The sequence below is a fragment of the Oncorhynchus gorbuscha genome, linkage group LG06 (assembly GCF_021184085.1).
Source record: "Oncorhynchus gorbuscha isolate QuinsamMale2020 ecotype Even-year linkage group LG06, OgorEven_v1.0, whole genome shotgun sequence".
NCBI classification, from domain to species: domain Eukaryota; kingdom Metazoa; phylum Chordata; class Actinopteri; order Salmoniformes; family Salmonidae; genus Oncorhynchus; species Oncorhynchus gorbuscha.
The window spans coordinates 51,300,482-51,314,748 of NC_060178.1; positions in this window are offsets into that span (position 1 = coordinate 51,300,482).

Here is a 14,267-nt window from a genome sequence, read left to right on the forward strand (position 1 = left end):
TCTCTGTCCCCTCTCTATCACTGGAGAATTGGAACCGTAACATTTTCCCTGAACAGGAACGTTCACGCTCACGCCACACTAGGAACGGCCAACAGCGGTCACAGTGACTGTTGCCCCCAAACGGAGAGGAGTCATCTGTGTGTCTGCGTCATCCCTGCCCATGTTGTATGGGGTGAGAGGGTGAGATCAGTGTGTGTGTGTTGGTGTCTACAGAGTGAGGTCAGCGTGTAAATATAGCCCTGTCTCTAGCCTTTGCACTCTCTCTCTCTGACGTCCAGAGTCTGAGTCTGACAAGGAAAAATGCCACAGTCCCCTGCTTTTTTGGTCAAAACACAACGTGAGAGGAGGGGGGACGAGGGAGGAGAGGACGGGGTGAGGAGAAAGGGAGTCTGGGGAGAGGGGGAGGCTAAATTCGTAGGGGTTTCAGTAGAAAACAAATGAAAAGAATTGTCCTGCTAAAAATCTTAGCTCCATAGCAGCCATTGGATGAAGTGTTTTCCCTTTGGTGGGGCCTGGGAATGTGAAGTCAGTGTGTGTGTGTGTGTGTGTGTGTGTGTGTGTGTGTGTGTGTGTGTGTGTGTGTGTGTGTGTGTGTGTGTGTGTGTGTGTGTGTGTGTGTGTGTGTGTGTGTGTGTGTGTGTGTGTGTGTGTGTGTGTGTGTGTGTGTGTGTGTGGATCTTGTAAATCATAGTTTGCTGTAATCTTGCTTTTCTGTATGTCATGGCTTGTATTGACCCAGGACAGTCTGGTCCAGATTAAGGCTCCAGTCATGTCCAGCATGTTCACAGCTCTGCCAACCCTCACTGACTAAACCCTCCCTGACTAAACCCTCACTGACTAAACCCTCCCTGACTAAACCCTCACTGACTAAACCGTCCCTGACTAAACCCTCACTGACTAAACCCTCACTGACTAAACCCTCCCTGACTAAACCCTCACTGACTAAACCCTCCCTGACTAAACCCTCACTGACTAAACCCTCCCTGACTAAACCCTCACTGACTAAACCCTCCCTGACTAAACCCTCACTGACTAAACCCTCACTGACTAAACCCTCCCTGACTAAACCCTCACTGACTAAACCCTCACTGACTAAACCCTCACCCAGGCCATGCACTGACACTCTAAGAAGTGAGAGGCGGAGGAAGGGACTGGGATGGGGAGATTATTGTGCCAGAAAGAGAGAGAGAGGGAGAGAGAGAGAGCGAGAGCAGGGGATTAGGATGGAGGGGTGATGGGGCCGGAGGTAGGAAGAGCAAGGTTATAGATGAAATGATAGGGTAGTGGAAGGGAGGGAGAGAGAGAGCGTGGGGCTGGGATGGAGGGATGAGAGAGGATGTGTGAGTTTAGGATGTCAATGTGCTAGAGAACGGATGAGACATGACTGGAGCTCATACAGTAGAACTGTTGGAAAGTCTCTCTCCTTGAATCAGTGAAGGATTCAAAGTAGCCTACCTCAGGCCTTTGGCTGTCTGGTTTTGAATGCACAATGCTAAACATTGGTTGGAGTGGAGTAAAGCTTGCCCCTCTGGAGTAGTGGAAACGTGTTCTCTGGATGAATCCGGCTTCATCATCTGGCAGACTGACAGACTGCCATTGTGTCAACTGGAACGTTTGGTGGAGGAGAGATAATGGTCTGGGGCTGTTTTTCGTGGTTCAGGCTCCTTAGTTCCAGTGACGGGAAATCTTAACGCAACAGCATGACATTCTAGACGATTCTGTGCTTCCAACTTTGTGACGTGACAGTTTTTTGTCATTGTTGCTAGCTATTACTTACTTTGACCATGTCGTCCAAAAATATATACTTTTTAATCCTCTTTCCATAGAACATTCTTCCAAGAGTCTTGATGATCATTCAGGTGTTTCCAAGTGCTTTTTGGTAAACCTGAATCACAACAACTCACAGACTTCTGCCACACTCATTTTCGTGGCGTTGTCAGCTAATTCATCTATACCTCGGAATTGTAAGCTTTCCTGGAAAATAGAACCCAGCTGAGGGAGTTGAACCTCTACCGAATATGAGGGATTCTCGGAATGTCAGAATATCAGTTTTTTATGGAATTTGTCCTCAAAGTCTGATGCTTGACTTCTTCATATACAATAAATGGCATACTAATGTCACGTGGCACGCATATGTAAAGTGGACTCCGTGTCTCACTGGTTAAACACTGCCTAACCTAACGTAGCAGGAGTGGATAGACGCCTGAGCAGAGTGCCCACTTTCGTTGTTTTTCAGGGGAAACTGAATTTACGTTGAAAATACTGTAGCCCTGAAAACCAGAAACATCCGTTTTCTGCCAACACCACTAAGGGTGAACACTGCCTAACAGGTTAGTGGGACTTAGTCACTGCTAAACATCTGTTCAAACAACTCCTGATTCACATACTGTGCATAACCTGACGTAAAGCCTTTATTAACACTATATAACTGCAGTTGGCTATGTCAGTTGGCTATGTCAGTTGGCTATGTCAGTTGGCTATGTCAGTTGGCTATGTCAGTAGGCTATGTCAGTTGGCTATGTCAGTAGGCTATGTCAGTAGGCTATGTCAGTAGGCTATGTCAGTAGGCTATGTCAGTAGGCTATGTCAGTTGGCTATGTCAGTAGGCTATGTCAGTAGGCTATGTCAGTAGGCTATGTCAGTTGGCTATGTCAGTAGGCTATGTCAGTTGGCTATGTCAGTAGGCTATGTCAGTAGGCTATGTCAGCTTATTATAAACATGGCATGAGTTAGTGGGTTGTTAGGGTGGATGTTTATAAAAAGGTTTCATATCATTGTTATCTCCAGGTGCTTTGCATATTGTTGGAGTTATGAGCTCACCTGACACAGCCCTTAGGGTGACAGATGTGTGTGTGTGTGTGTGTGTGTGTGTGTGTGTGTGTGTGTGTGTGTGTGTGTGTGTGTGTGTGTGTGTGTGTGTGTGTGTGTGTGTGTGTGTGTGTGTGTGTGTGTGTGTGTGTGTGTGTGTGTGTGTGTGTGTGTGTGTGTGTGTGTGTGTGTGTGTGTGTGTGTGTGTGTGTGTGTGTGTGAACGTGTCTGCCCCTGTGTGTATGTGTATCACAGCCAGTTGAGCCCGGTCCGCTCCACCAGATAAGGAACAAAGGAGCAGCGAGCAACTGAGGAAACTGTCCTCTTCTACCACCATTTTGGGATGCTGCATCTCACACACACACAGACATGCCACAAACACGTTGTGGGGATACACAATTCAGTCCCGTTTAAAATCGTAGCGCCCTAACCTTAACCTGAAAACCTAACCTAACCTTAAAAGCTAATCCTAGTTCCTAATACTAAACCTAATTCAAACACTAATTCAACCCTAAACCCCCTAGAAATAATATTTGTCCTTGCATAGTTAACCATGTCCACCACACACACACACAACGCTGCATCATACATGGAGCATTTACTCTTAATTTTATTTAGTCTTTGTGCCAAATATGCCCATCTTTTGAATACCTGTCTGTCACTGAGCTAACATGTACTTACCAAGACGGGACCAGTCTTGATGAAATTCATACTTGTGTTTAATCCTCCTCTCTCCCAGATCTCATGTGTCACTTCACCCTGGTTGGCCTTAGCCTGGTCGCAGATCTGTTTGTGCTGTCTTGCCAACTCCTATCGACGTTGTCACACCAATAATCATAGGAGTTGGCAAAACAGCACGAACAGCTCTTAGCCCAGGCTATGTTGGCCTTGGCTAGTATAATGACCGGTTCTGTGTAAAAAACGCTTGATAGACGCCTGCTAATTGCTGTCATGACTCTAGTCAGTGGAGAATCTGTTTCCAGACCAGTTTGGTTTCAGGACCTAGAGAGTTAGTTAGCGTACCATATCCCGACTGCCCCTTGCGTTGGAAATTTATTGGAAAGCAGCAGTGAATGATTGATGCTTGGTGTATTTCTGAACCGCTGATAGTACAGTGCAGGTCTATGAGTTTAACCACCTATCCTACTCATGTATGACTTATGACTGCTGAGGCCGACCTCGACTATAACCTGTTTGGGGTAGGGGGGCAGCATTTTCACTTTTGGATAAATAGCATGCCCAAACTGAACTGCCTCCTACTCTGTCCCAGATCCTAATATATGCATATTATTATTAGTATTGCATAGAAAACACTCTGAAGTTTCTAAAACGGTTTGAATCATGTCTGTGAGTATAACAGAACTTATGTAGCAGGTGAAACCCCGAGGACAAACCATTCCAATTTTTTTTAAGTCACTGTCTTTTCAATATGATTTCATGGAGAATCCAGAATTCTAATCGACTTTCCTGCAGTTCCTACCGCTTCCACTGGATGTCACCAGTTTGTAGAAATTGGTTGAGGTTTTTCCTTTGTGTAATGAAGAAGTACCATAGCTCAGAACGAACGTCACTTCATGTGTACCTTTTGATAGAGGCGCGTAACCAGAAAAGTAGCATCAGTTTGTTTTGCTCTTGTATTGAACACAGATCATCCCGTCTTCAATTTGATCGATTTTATATGTTTAGAAATACCTAAAGTTGCATTACAAAAGTAGTTTGAAGTGTTTTTGCAAAGTTTACAGGTAACTTTTGAAATATTTTGTAGCGATGTTGCGTAAGTTGGAAGCTGTGTTTTTCTGGATCAAATGCGCCAAATGAATGGACATTTTGGATATATATCGACGGAATTAATTGAACTAAAGGACAATTTCAACAAAAGAAGCTCGTCAAAGATAAGGCATAATTTATATTTTATTTCTGCGTTTTGTGTGGTGCCTGCAAAGTTGAAATATGCTACTCTCATGGTTTACTGTTGTACTATCATCAGATAATAGCATCTTGTGCTTTCGCCGAAAAGCCTTTTTGAAATCTGACATGTTGGCTGGATTTACAACGAGTTTAGCTTTAATTTTCTATCTTGCATGTGTAATTTAATGAAAGTTAGATTTTTATAGAAATCTATTTGAAATTGGGGCACTGCACTTTCCCTGGCCATTGGCCATGTGGGACGCAAGCGTCCCGCCTACCTCAGAGAGGTTTTAAGGGTTCCATTGAGTGGGTATTTGAGTGGGTAATCAAAGCCTAAATGTTCTGACTTCTGATACTGTCATGTAGGTATCTTAGTGACCTGATGTCCTAAGTAATGTTTTACTTACTTTGACCATGTCGTCCAAAAATATATACTTTTGAATCCTCTTTCCATAGAACATTCTTCCAAGAGTCTTGATGATCATCCAGGTGTTTCCAAGTGCTTTTTGGTAAACCTGAGTCAACTGTTTGGACGACATGGGTCGCATTAATTAAGCCTGGAGAAAACCAAACACTGCATTCCACAGTTCAAACCTCATACCAACGGTCAAGCATGGTGGTGGTAGAGTGATGGTTTGGGGATGCATTACTGCCTCGGGACCTGGACAGCTTACCTTAAAAGAAAGAACCATGAATTATGCATTATGTATCAGAGAATTCTACAGGAGAATGCCAGGCCATCCGTCTGTGAGCTGAAGCTGTAGCCAGCTGGGATATGCAGCAAGACAATGATCCAAAACACAAAATCAAGTCTGCATGAAAATGTCTAAAAAGCAACTAATTTAAAGTTTTAGAATGGCTTAGTCAAAGTCCAGACCTAATGCCATTTGAGATGTTGTGGTAGGACTTGAATCGAGCAGTCCATGCTTGAAAACCCACAAATGTTGCTGAGTTAAGCAGTTCTGCATGCCAGAACGGGTCAAAATTCTTCCACAGCAATGTAAGAGACTCATCAACAACTGAAGCAAGCATTTGTTTGCAGTCATTGCAGCTAAAGGTTGCAGAAACAGTTATTGAGTGTAAAGGGGGAAATTACAGTTTCACACGGGGAATTGCATAACTTTGTTAATTAAATAAATGAAATAAATATAATTTTGCTTTTTATTTGTAAACTCAGGTTATCTAGTATTAGGTTTTGGTTAAAGATCTGATAAAATTCAGTATAAAAAACGTGCAAGCTGACATGGTCGACAGGTGTTAAATATAGATGTACATTTCCTCCCGGGTGGCGCAGTGGTCTAAGGCACTGCATCACCACCAGAGACTCTGGGTTCGAGCCCAGGCTCTGTCGCGATCGGGTGGTCCATGGGGTGACGCACAATTGGCCTGGCGTCGTCCGGGCTAGGGAGGGTTTGGCCGGTAGGGATATCCTTGTCTCATCGTGCACTAGTGACTCCTGTGGCGGACCGGGCGCAGTGCACGCTGACCAGGTCGCCAAGGTGCACGGTGTTTCCTCCGACACATTGGTGCGGCTGGCTTCCGGGTTGGATGCGCGCTGTGTTAAGAAGCAGTACGGATTGGTTGAGTTGTGTTTCGGAGGACTCATGGCTTTCGACCTTCGTCTCTCCCGAGCCCGTGCGGGAGTTGTAGCGATGAGACAAGATAGTAACTACTAACAATTGGATACAACAAAATTGGGGAGATAAAGGGGGTAAAATATATAGATGTATATAAACAGAACAGCACATTGTTTCTCTACAGTAGTAGTAGGAGGTTATAAGGCCTGGGTCATATGATATTTCAGCTCTTAGGCCCTAGCTCCATCTCCATTTTTAGAGCTGTAATTTTAATACTATTTGCCTAATCTGGGTACAAGATGGCTGCCACTGATTGCAAGAGTATCCGGGAAGCGGTTGCCATGATGGATGTTGGTCCGAAGGGTCGTGCTGATAACATGATGTCCATGAGGCTTGAGCTAGAACATGCTTTTAGCTGGCAACGTTAACGTGAGTGTGTGATGTTGGGTGTGTATGTCTGTGTGTCTGTGTGTGTGTGTGTGTGTGTGTGTGTGTGTGTGTGTGTGTGTGTGTGTGTGTGTGTGTGTGTGTGTGTGTGTGTGTGTGTGTGTGTGTGTGTGTGTGTGTGTGTGTGTGTGTGTGTGTGTGTGTGTGTGTGTGTGTGTGTGTGTGTGTGTGTGTGTGTGTGTGTGTGTGTGTGTGTGTGTTTTGTGTGTGTGTGTGTGTGTGTGTGTGTTTGTATAACGGATCTCAAACGTTAAGTTAGGTGTAAGTCATTATTCTTATTCTCTTATCATTAGTTATTGGTCGGTTGGGCAGGCTGGACTGCATGCTAGGATTCAAGACTTTTCAAATAACTTTATCGGGGGCCCGGTGCCCTGGGCGAGTACAGGTAAGGCCCCAGGGATAGTATTAAGTATGGATTATTCATCACAAAACTGAGAGGCTTGAAGTCGATGTATAAATAATGTTCCAGGCACTATACGGTGACAGAGATTATAGATTTTTATAAACCGTGTGATTCGAGCCCCGAACACCGATTGACTGAAAGCGGTGGTATATTAGACCGTATACCACGTGTATGACCAAAAAAATACTTTTTGCTATTGTAATTACATTGGTAACCAGTTTATAATAGCAATAAGGCACCTCTGGAGTTTGTGGTATATTGTCAATATACCACGGCTAAGGTCTGTATCCAGGCACTTCGCATTACGTCGTGCATAAGAACAGCGCTTAGCCGTGGTAAATTGACCATATACCACACCCCTTCGGCCTTACTCTTTAATATGGGCATTCCTTTGCACAGGATTGATTTTCCCACTCTTCTGAATCCTAGGCCCTTAATGGGTGATGTAATCGTGTGTGAGAGGACTTTCTGGCAGAGCAAAGCTAGGCAGCAGTAAGGCTAGGCTGTATACTCGTGTTATGAGATGGGAGAGATGCCAGCATTCCATCTCCACCACAGAATCGGATCGTGCCATACTTAGTTAGGTAGTTTTATTTGAACTGCGTGCTTGTGTTGTGACTGTGAGGTACTCGTTTAGTAACAATGTGTTTTGTATTTCAGCTCAGTGTGTGTGTTTGCGTGTGTGTGTCCGTGCATCCGTGCGTTTGCTTGTGTTAAACCCCGGACGTTAACAGCGTTAGCAGGGGCTGATTGGGTACTGATAGGGTTCTCTGCATGGCTCTAACCACATCTCTGTTAAGTGTTTATTGGGAGCCATTACAAATGTGAACTCTGCTGAAACTCTGGGGTCGGAGAGATGCTGGGGTGTAAGTTTGGCTAGATCTGGGGAGGGTGCGAGGGGTTTGGTGTGTATCCATGTCGGTGGGGTGTGGATGCTTGTAGATTTGGCCCTGCCTGGATTGGGTGTAGCGTCAAGGAGATAGAGTGCTGTGAAGGTGAGGGTGAGGAGGGGTGTAGATGGCTGTGTGGAGGGGTGTAGGTTTGGCCAGAGCTAGTGTGGGTGTGGCGGGGTAGAGGTGGAGGGGTTTATGTGGAGGTCATGGGCTGGTCAAGTCATGTGAACAGGAAAGAGAACTCTATGTGAACCTCACAGCAGTTTATCAGCCAGCTAATGATGCACATCAACCCTACAAGAGAGAAGGAGGGAGGGATGGAGGGGGAACAGAGGGAGAAGGGGAGGGATGGATGGAGGGGGAACAGAGGGAGGGACAGAGGGAGGGATGGAGGGGGACAGAGGGAGAAGGGGAGGGATGGATGGAGGGGGAACAGAGGGAGGGACAGAGGGAGGGAAGGAGGGGGAACAGAGGGAGAAGGGGAGGGAGGGATGGAGGGGGACAGAGGGAGAAGGGGAGGGAGGGATGAAGGGGGACACAGGGAGAAGGGGAGGGATGGATGGAGGGGGCAGAGGGAGAAGGGGAGGGAAGGATGGAGAGGGAACAGAGGGAGGGAAGGAGGGGGACAGAGGGAGGGGGAGGGAGGGATGGAGGGGGAACAGAGGGAGGGGGAGGGAGGGATGGAGGGAGAACAGAGGGAGGGGGAGGGAGGGATGGAGGGGGAACAGAGGGAGGGACAGAGGAAGGGATGGAGGGGGACAGAGGGAGGGGAGGGAGAGATGGAGGGGGAACAGAGGGAGAAGGGGAGGGAGGGATGGAGGGGGAACAGAGGGAGAAGGGGAGGGAGGGATGGAGGGGGACAGAGAGAGAAGGGGAGGGAGGGATGGAGGGGGAACAGAGGGAGGGGGAGGGAGGGATGGAGGGGGAACAGAGGGAGGGGGAGGGATGGATGGAGGGGGAACAGAGGGAGGGACAGAGGGAGGAATGGAGGGGGACAGAGGGAGGGACAGAGGGAGGAATGGAGGGGGACAGAGGGAGAAGGGGAGGGAGGGATGGAAGGGGGACAGAGGGAGAAGGGGAGAGAGGGATGGAGGGGGACAGAGGGAGAAGGGGAGGGAGGGATGGGGGGGAACAGAGGGAGGGACAGAGGGAGGAATGGAGGGGGACAGAGGGAGGGACAGAGGGAGGAATGGAGGGGGACAGAGGGAGAAGGGGAGGGAGGGATGGAGGGGGACAGAGGGAGAAGGGGAGGGAGGGATGGAGGGGGACAGAGGGAGAAGGGGAGGGAGGGATGGAGGGGGAACAAAGGGAGAAGGGGAGGGAGAGATGGAGGGGGAACAGAGGGAGAATGGGAGGGAGGGATGGAGGGGGAACAGAGGGAGAGACAGAGGGAGGGATGGAGGGGGACAGAGGGAGAAGGGGAGGGAGGGATGGATGGGGGACAGATGGAGAAGGGGATGGAGGGATGGAGGGGGAACAGAGGGAGAAGGGGAGGGAGGGATGGAGGGGGGACAGAGGGAGGGGGAGGGAGAGTGACGGGAGAGAGAGAAATCCGGGGGATAGTAAAGGTAGGAAGAGAAAGAGAGGGTGAGAGAGAGGCAGGGGTTCACATTAGCGTATTTTGTTGAAAAATCGGTGTACATCACATCACTCAACTCCTGTATAAAACATTTTCTCTGGCTCAGAGAGAAACCGAGTTCCTTTCCCAAAGTACATCATCATCACACACATCATCATCATCATCACACAAGGGATTATAACTGTAATTTAGCGGTTTAATTTGGATTCCAAATAAGCAGCCAGTCAAATTATCAAATAATATTACTGCATTGATGTCACTGTGCTTGATATGTTAGTCTTTCCTGTGGTAATTACTTGTAGCACACATGAGGATGGAGATTTCTGGTCATTTTGGCCTTCTTCGCTGCCTTGACTGATTCCTTGGAATCAAACAGAAATGTGGCACGCTTAGTCAGGAAATCATTTGCTGATGATATTCCCAATCAAAAAATGATCTAAGTCATTCAACACTCAGTCAAATACTCATACAGTACATTACACACAAACACACACACACACACACACACACACACACACACCCAGGGGGGCCCAAGGACCGAGTTTGGGAAACCCTGATTTAGCAGACGCTCTTATCCAAAACAATTTACAGTTGGTGCATTCAATCAATCAATAAAATGTACCATATTTATAAAGCCCTTCGTACATCAGCTGATATCTCAAAGTGCTGTACAGAAACCCAGCCTAAAACCCCAAACAGCAACCAATGCAGGTGTAGAAGCACTGTGGCTAGGAAAAACTCCCTAGAAAGGCCAAAACCTAGGAAGAAACCTAGAGAGGAACCAGGCTGTGAGGGGTGGCCAGTCCTCTTCTGGCTGTGCCGGGTTGAGATTATAACAGAACATGGCCAAGATGTTCAAAATGTCATAGATGACCAGCAGGATCCAATAATAATAATAATAATCACAATGGTTGTAGAGGAACCAACAATGTTTTGATTCCAAAACATCCGGTAATTTCGAAGAAATACTCATAAAACATTGATAAAAGATGCAACTATTATTGACAGAATTAAAGATAGACTTCTCCTTAAACCGCTGTGTCAGATTTCAAAAAACCTTTACGGAAAAAGCATCATCTGAGAACGGTGCTCAGAACCCAAAACAGCCAGAGGAATATCCGCCATTTTGGAGTCAACAGAACCTGGAAATAACACCATAAATATTCATTTACCTTTGATGACTTACTCACAGGAATCCCAGTTCGACAATTAATGACTGATTTGTTCCAGAAAGTTCCAGAAAGTCCATCATTTAACCTGTTACTCCTACCCCCTACTTTTTCGAACATTCTGTTAAAAATCGCGCAACATTTCAGCGCCCTGCTCCTCATGCCAGGAATATAGTATATGCATATGATTAGTATGTGTGGATAGAAAACACTCAGACGTTTATAAAACTGGTTAAATCACGGCTGTGACTATAACAGAACGTGCGTTTCATCGAAAAGTGCAGGAAAATCTGATCACTGAAAATGGAAAAATATATCCATGCGCGACTTGAAACAATTGTTAAACGTGAACCACATTAAATGGGGCCGAGGTTGCAATACCTACAGCTTCCACACGTTGTCTAGAGTCTTGTCATTTGCCTACTATTTGTTTCTTGTTTCTTGGTCAAACAGACGCAAGGCAGCGCATTTCTTCCGGTCTCCGACCGGATATTTTGGTTGAGATTTACCCGGACATTATTTCCCGGACATTTCCCGGACATTATTTCCAGACGGCTTATTAACGTTTACTAATACCTAAAGTTGCATTACAAAAGTATTTCGAAGTGTTTTATGAAAGTTTATCGTCGACTTTTTTAATTAAAAAAAAATGACGTTACGTTATAAGACGCTATTTTTTTCCGTTTATCACACAGTCTTCATAGATCGATATCTAGGCTATATATGGAACAATTTAATCGAAAAAAAGACCCAATAGTGATTATGGGGCATCTAGGAGTGCCAACAAAGAAGATGGTCAAAGGTAATGAATGTTTTATATTTTATTTGTGCGGTTTGTGTAGCGACGACTATGCTAATTATTTTGTTTACGTCCCCTGCGGGTCTTTTGGGGTGTTACATGCTATCAGATAATAGCTTCTCATGCTTTCGCCGAAAAGCATTTTAAAACTCTGACTTGTTGCCTGGATTCACAACGAGTGTAGCTTTAATTCAATACCCTGCATGTGTATTTTAATGAACGTTTGAGTTTTAACTAGTACTATTAGAATTTAGCGTAGTGCATTTGCATTTCCAGATGTCTAGATGGGACGCCTGCGTGTCAGGTAGGAGCAAGAGGTTAAGTCCAAATAGCCACTTGTTGTTAACATGTTCAGCCCAGTAATCCATCTTCTTGAGGCGCAGGCACTTCGTCCAGACAAAAACTTGAAAAGTTCCATTACAGTCTTTTAGAAACATGTCAAACGATGTATGTAGTCAATCTTTAGGATGTTTTTAACATAAAACATCAATAATGTTCCAACCAGAGAATTCCTTTGTCTGAAGAAAAGCGCGAGAAGTAACCCTGTCGGGAGCGTGCGTGTCACGAGGCTGAGACACTCTGCCAGACCACTGACTCAAAGAGGTCTCATGAGCCCCTCCTTTATAGTAGAATCCTCATTCAAGATTCTAAAGATGGTTAACATCTAGTGAAAGCCGTAGGAGGTGCAACATTATCCATATTTCAATGTGTATTTGGTAGGCCAAGCTTTGAAAAACTACAAACCTCAGATGTCCCACTTCCTGATTAGATTTTTCTCAGGTTTTTGCCTGCCATATGAGTTCTGTTATACTCACAGACATCATTCAAACAGTTTTAGAAACTTCAGAGTGTTTTCCATCCAATACTAACAATACTATGCATATATTAGCATCTGGGACTGAGTCGGAGGCAGTTCACTCTGGGCACACTATTCATCCAAATGTGAAAATGTTGCCCCTTATCCCAAAAGAGTTTTAAGATAGCTAGATGGGACAACCACAAATGTCAGTCATAGTAAGTTATTTTTTCTTCAATAAAGTAATTGCTGGTGAGGGGGGTTATTATTGGGTGCGAGGGATACTCTAATAAAGGAATTAAGAAATATGTAAATATTTGGACGAGCAATGTTGGGAGTCCAGAGTTTAAATATAGAAAGATAGATAGATTATATGTATACATGATGGGATGTATAGACAATAAGGACAGCATGTGGATAGAATATATAGTATATCTGAAGAATATGTAAATATTCATGTAGCATAATACATGTAGAGCAATATAGTTGAATAGGATGGACTTGACTATAATACAGTTTATACGTATGCACACATGACTGTAAGTCGCTTTGGATAAAAGCGTCTGCTAAATGGCATATATTATTATTATTATTATTATACAGTGCATTCAGAAAGTATTCAGATCCCATGACTTCTCCCACATGTTGTTAAGTTACAGCCTTGTTCTAAAATGGATTCAATAGTTCTCTTCCATTATTAATCTACACACAATACCCCATAATGACAAAGCAAAAACAGGTTTTTAGACATTTTAGCAAATTGTGCAGAGAAAAAACCCATTGATAATGAAATATCACATAAGTATTCAGACCATTTATTCAGTACTTTGTTGAAGCACCTTTGGCAGCGTTCACAGCTTTGAGTCTTCTTGGGTATGGCGATACAAGCTTGGCACACCTATTTGGGGAGTTTCTCCCATTCTCCTCTGCAGATCCTCTCAAGGATTAAGACGGGAGGAGGATTAAGAAGGGAGGAGAAGGTAGAAAAGTGGTTCCTAGAGTTAGAGGCAGAAGCTTGACATTTTGAGTGGTAGAACGTGGCTTTAGGATACAGAGGAGAGAGGAGGGAGTGAATGGATGATACAGTTAGACCTCCAGAAGTTAGTTTTCCTTTTCGCTCAGCTGCCTGGAGCCCTTTTCTGTAACACACACGCTCTCAATTATTGGAAGAACAGTGGAATTAAACACAAACATACTCAGAGATACCCAACTCTGATTGGTTAACCAGTCTGTCAATCATACACATATCTTCTCTGATTGGCTGGTCTCTAGAGTGGTAGTCTGGGAAGGCCAATAAGGATCATGGGGTGAGGTCAGGGGTCACCCCAAATGGGCCCCAGACACAACCGCTTCCAAACTCCAGGGGAATTATGGGTAATGAACATTCCATCATCACCACTGACTAGGGGCAATGTTAACTTCCACCTCCCTACATACAACTGAGGAAAAAGGGTCCATATCAGGGGATAGCTTTACATGCCACGTTTTTGATATTATATACTGACCATTTCTGATGCATTTTTTAAGTTTTGTGGATTTGCACCATATTCTGAATCAAGATGTGTCTGTTAGACATAATACATTTGGGATTCCTCCGAATATCACACATGGACATTTCCTGTGTCCGGATCTGGGTACATTCAATATCCTGAGATATGTGACATCCTATTATCTCTCTACATGCTGAAAAATACTGCCTGTATCCATCTCATATCTGTGTTTTCTCAGACTTTACGAACACCCAGTGAAGTAGTGACACGCGACATACGCCTAGTTTCCTGAAACCAGTCACATATGTCAATCAGTCTTTGAATACGTTGGTAACCCGTTGTATAAAAGTGATAGTGCCCTCAGAGCCGGTGTAAACGAGTCACATGTGGATGAATTT